Here is a 6,157-nt window from a genome sequence, read left to right as displayed (position 1 = left end):
GCCCACAGACAGACTGAAATGGAGGACAGCAAATAAAGGGGGCTGCCCTGGATGACGGTAAGATATTGGGGTGATGGGGGAGTGTCAGCCCTCACAGGGATGGTGATGGTTATCGGCGATCACCTCGAACAGCACACAAAATAGGATTGCTATGCAGAATGTTAGTAAGTGTGGGGGTGAATGGGAGAGATCAGGGGGTGAGTTTATTTGTGTTTTAAAGGCCACAACACTTCTTCTCACACGGAAATGAGGAGGTGACAAAATGGGAACAGAAGAAACCCTGCCTTTTCCCATGACATCACTGCCATACGTCTTCCAGTATTGACTAACCGATGGCAGTAATCACCGGTAGCGGACCTCTGCGAGTGGTCCCACAGTTAGCAGTGATGGTCTGCTGTGGATGGCAGAAGCCATCCCTAGTTTTGTAATTTGTCACTTTTAAGGGTGACAGTTTAGTCATGTCATAAATGTACAGCATGGTGCACTAATATTCTACTTGCTATGCCATACATATCCAGTACGGGGTTAAACTATTATATATTTCAATCATTTATATATTGCTAACATACTGTATTCTGCAGCAATGTACAGAGATTGTCATCACTCGCTGTCCCCATATGGGCTCAAATTCTAAACGCCAAACCTATCAGTGTGTTTATGGGAGAAAACCCATGCAGATATACCAAATGTGTGGAGATGTTGCCCAGAGTCAGATTTGAACCCAGGACCCAAGCTAATCACTGAGCCTCCGACCTGAATGAAATACAGGTGTTATATAGAGCGCCGAGGCATTATATATAAAATGTCCAGCATGTTTAGGCAAAATATGAAATAAGGTAATTTCACTTGGATATGACACCCAAGATTGCCTTTTTTAGTCTTCTATTTCCCACTTTGCCTGTAACATGTACTGTAAAATAATCTGCACACCTTTCCTAACAATAGCTCGAAGAAATAAAAGACTGCAATGCATCAATGTTGGGCTGTAAATACCAGATCATTAAAAAAAAAAAAAATCACATATCTGTTGTCTATTCTATTTCTCTTTTTAATTAGATTCTGCTGTACCAGTTTCAGGTTATTAATAAATCTGAATATTTTCATTTAGCTTAAAGGGAGTCTGTCACCACATTTTAGCATGTTAGACCGTTAAAATAGGGTTATGTGATCCAGCCAGAACATAAAAACGGTACCTTTGTGGTAGAAAACGGACTTTTCAATTTGCAGAAAACAAACTTATAAGATTATCTTCTGAGCCCTCTCAAGTGCCCAGGGCGGTCTCTCAATCCTCGGAGCCCCAGGCAGGCACCTCCTAAACGGCTGATAACTCTGCCCTCCGTGCGCCTCTGCCCGCCCGTTTACTCCCCTCCCCTGTCCCTTTCCACTGCGGCAGTGCGGTACAAATCGTAGCGGGCGCATGCGCAATAGGTATTGCGATGCCCTGCCAGGAGCGGGCATCGCATTGCGCATGCGCCCGCTACGATTTGTACCGCACTGCCGCAGTGGAAAGGGACAGGGGAGGGGAGTAAACGGGCGGGCAGAGGCGCACGGAGGGCAGAGTTATCAGCCGTTTAGGAGGTGCCTGCCTGGGGCTCCGAGGATTGAGAGACCGCCCTGGGCACTTGAGAGGGCTCAGAAGATAATCTTATAAGTTTGTTTTCTGCAAATTGAAAAGTCCGTTTTCTACCACAAAGGTACCGTTTTTATGTTCTGGCTGGATCACATAACCCTATTTTAACGGTCTAACATGCTAAAATGTGGTGACAGACTCCCTTTAAAGGGGTTTATCAGCTTTTTAACTTTTTGAGTGTTAAAGAAATTACACTTATGAGTGTAAGGGTTAGGAAATATATATTAGTGCTAGACCTCATGCACATGACCCTATTGTCGTTTCGTGTCCGATCTATATTTTTTGTGAATTGCACCCAAACCGATTAATTTCTGTGGGTCCTCCAAAAAATACGAACAGCACATGGGTTCCATCCGTGTAATGTCCGCATCCATGTGGCTGTGCCACAAACTATAGAACATGTCCTATACTGTGAAAAGAGTAAGCATTTCTACAACACACGGCGGATATCCGTATTTTGCAGATCTGCTGTTTGCTGACTGGAGGCCGTAGGGTTAGAAATGTAGGATTAGGGTAAAAAAATGATAATTATTTTAGATATTACAGGCAAATTTAGACTAGAAAATAAAAATTATGCAATGTTAGCTTTCAAATCTTTGAAATACCAAGTTAAAAGACCTTATTTCATACTTTAATATTAACTATATGAGGGACCTCACCAGCTAGTGTGGAGCCCAGTCAACCGTTCACCCCACGGTGCCAAAAACTACAAATAATTCAGTAATATGACTGCCTCTCAACACATCTCCTGTATTTTATTAATCCATATTATGTATAAACATACATTAAAATATTAAAAATAGGTTATTTGGTGATCCAGGCTTATAATATGCGGAGCTCACACATAAAAAATGAATAAAAAAATAAAAAAACTGAATAAAAAACAAAAAATGTTTATTTTTTTTAATTTGTTTTATGCGTGAGCTGCACATATTATAAGCCTGGATCACCAAATAACGTATTTTTTATATTTTAACCTCCCTGACGGTATTCCCGAGCGTGACTCGGGGTTAATTTTCGCTGCCAGAAGCGGTAACCCCGAGTCACGCTCGAGGTAGATTGCAGAGGGAACCGCGGGTGTCCTTACGTAATCCCGGCGATCCGGCGATGTTCCCCGCTGTGATCGCCGGTGAGAGCCCCGGCGGATGTCTCATCTCTCTTCCTGGTTCCGCCTCTGTGAGCCGCAGCGCGTCACAGAGGCGGAACTGGGCGGGAGATTCAAAAAAAATACATTGTATATAAAAGTCAAACACACACACATAAAGTTAGGTGATACAATCCTGTCAGATTACACTATCACCTCAGATTTGACAGATTTGATCTGATCATTCTACACTGCCCTGACTGCCCTGGCTGTTTTTTCTAAGCAAAAAAATATATATAAAAAAATATATATTTTTTACCATGGCATCAAAGCGTCACTTTAGCATCACCAAAGCGGGTTTGGATCAGATAAGTGACAGCGACAGCGACACAGAGCCCCTCGCAGAATTGAGCGATTCGTGGAAAGATCCGACTCTGACACTGACCAGAGAAGTGGCGACAGCGACGAATCTTCACTTGAGCTCAGTGAGGTGTGCTCTTGGTGCCCTATTGATTGCGGTATGTATGCAGTACCACCGCCAAGATTCCCGTTTACAGGATCGCCTGGGATGAAGGTAGACGTTGATCACAATGATCCTTTGGCGTACCTAAAATTATTTCTGACTGATGACGTCATTGAAAAGATTGTCACGGAGACAAACCGCTACAAAGAGCAGCAATCCACTACTCTGCACAGCAAGTTTTCCAGAACCAGAAAATGGGAACCAGTGAGTAAGGAGGACATATGGAAATTTCTGGGGCTAATACTTTTTCAGGGGGTGGTGGGGAAACCCCTGCAGAAATGGTACTGGACTACCAATAAATTGCTGGCAACCCCATTTTTTGGCACCATCATGTCCGAGTACCGATTTTCCCTCATAATGAAGAATTTACACTTCACCAACAATGAGGAATTTGACGAAGCCACACATCCAGCGCCAAAACTGAAGAAGATCTGGGAAGTATTCCAAATGATCCTAACCAATTTCCAGCAGGCCTATGTGCCAGACAGAGACATCAGCATTGATGAAAGTCTGATGGCTTACAAAGGACGCCTCAGCTGGATTCAATACATCGCATCCAAGAGAGCGCGGTTTGGAATAAAATCTTATTTGCTCTGCGAGTCTACAACTGGCTATATATGGAATTCCATCATATACACCGGCAAAGGAACACAATTCAACCCCGGGTACAGCGGCTATGGGATGGCAACGTCATCAGTCCTTTCACTGCTTGAATCATTGCTAAATCAGGGGTATTGTGTTACAACAGACAACTTTTACACGTCGCCTGAGCTGTACGAGTTTCTACTAAAAAACAAGACTGACGGATATGGAACTGTTAGGGCCAACCGACGTGGCCTGCCATGTATGTTTTCCAAGAAAAAACTGAAAACAGGAGAAATGGTGGCCTGGCAGAAAGGAAAGATGATGGCAATGCGTTGGCGTGACAAAAAAGACGTGTGCCTAATGAGTACAGTACATAACACCTCCACTACCACGGTCCACACAAGAGGTGGGAAAGATGTCATAAAGCCACAACTTGTGATCGACTATAACAACACCATGGGAGGAGTCGATAGAGCCGATCAGGCGATGACATTCTATCCAGCTATGCGGAAGCAACAAAAAAAATACTACAAAAAAATATTCAGGCATCTCCTGGAACAATGTCTGTGGAATGCCTATATACTGTACAAAGGAAAGAGTGACAAGCCTCTTGTTCACTCTGACTTCATCTGGAAGGTGGCGGAGCAGATTTTTGTGAACTACCAAACGCCATCAGTGGCCGTGAACAGATCTGGACATCGCGCTGTTGACGTTGTAAACCCAGAGAGGCTGACTGGTCGTCACTTTATGGATTACATCCCGCCAAGCGCAAAAAAGGCAGCACCTACAAGGATGTGTGTAGTTTGCTGCTCAAAGCGAGATGGAAATGGGAAAAAAATCCGAAAGGAAACCAGGTTCCATTGCCCTGATTGTGACGTTGGTCTATGTGCAGTCCCATGCTTCAAAATTTACCATACCCAGGATGTTTACTGAATTTTCTTTTGTTTGACAAATTTCATTATTAATTACATTACTGAATAAAATTATATTATTTATTAGATTATAACTCATGATTTTATTTTTTCGAACTTTATCACATCTGAGAGGTCTGCTAGAGTCTTCTTTGGTCAGGTTTAAGTAAGTAATTACTAAGAATTGCAGGCCTACAATACATAACACAAAATTTCCATGCAAAAAAATGGTACCACTTTTGGAACAAAATTCCTGACATAATCATACCGCCAGGGAGGTTAATGTATGTTTATACATAATGTGGATTAATAAAATACAGGAGATGTGTTGAGAGCCAGTCATATTAGTGAATTATTTCATACTTTGCCTAAAATGTATGGTGTATGTTACTATGTGAATTGTAATAGTGTTCTATTGATATTGCTGTTTGTTATTTATATCTCCTATCCAGATAAGATATGCTGGGTGACAAGCAATTATAAGGGGTCTTCCCCAAGTTTTCTATAGACCTATAGAAAGGAATTTAACTCTGAATTATTATTAATCCTTATAACCCCTGGTTCCAATTTTTTTTCTAGGAGACCAAAGAAAAGCTTTTGGTAACATCAAATGTCTATGGGTGAATGCAAGGATTCTGGCAAATAAAACAGATGAACTAGAAATTGTAATTACATAAAGTACTGTGCAAACATTTTAGGCCAGTGTGGAAAAAAGTCTGCAAAGTAGAATGCTTTAAAATAGAAATGTTAATAGTTTAAATTTGTTCTGTAAAATGATGACACAAATATACAGCCAATGTCATTAAGAACTATCATTAGTGAAAAGAAGAACAAGGAGTCCTGAAAGTGATGATATGGCCCTCAAAGAGCAATGATCTCAACATCATTGAGGCTGTCTGGGATTACACGAAGAGATGGAAAGATCTGAGCAAGCCTTCATGCACAGAAGATCTGTGGTTACTTCTCCAAAATGTTTGGAACAACCTCCCTGCCGAGTATCTTCAAACACTATGTGCAAGTGTTTTGCTTGCGTTGAAGGGAATTCATTGGCAGAAAGGTGACCATTTAGTGTCTCTGGATTTGGAGAGCCTCTACACCCGCATCCCTCATGATGCGGGTGTGGAGGCGATCCAATTCATACTCATGAATGTAGGAAAGAGTGAGCTTTTTTGCAGGTTTATTGGTGAGGGGTTGACATTCATACTCACCAACAATGTCTTCAAGTTTGACAATAAATGGTTCAGGCAAAAGTTAGGGACGGCCATGGGGACCCCGGTCTCTTGTACGTTTGCCAATATGTATTTGGCTACATTAGAAGACAGATATGTATTTTCTCTATCCAATGCATATCTAAAATACATCAAAGTATTCCTCCGTTTCGTGGATGATGTCCTTTTGATATGGTCAGGAACCGAAGATTTATG

The sequence above is a fragment of the Bufo gargarizans genome, chromosome 1 (genome assembly GCF_014858855.1).
Source record: "Bufo gargarizans isolate SCDJY-AF-19 chromosome 1, ASM1485885v1, whole genome shotgun sequence".
NCBI lineage: Eukaryota > Metazoa > Chordata > Amphibia > Anura > Bufonidae > Bufo > Bufo gargarizans.
The sequence above is the reverse complement of the archived record's forward strand: the minus strand, read 5'-3'. Positions refer to the sequence as shown.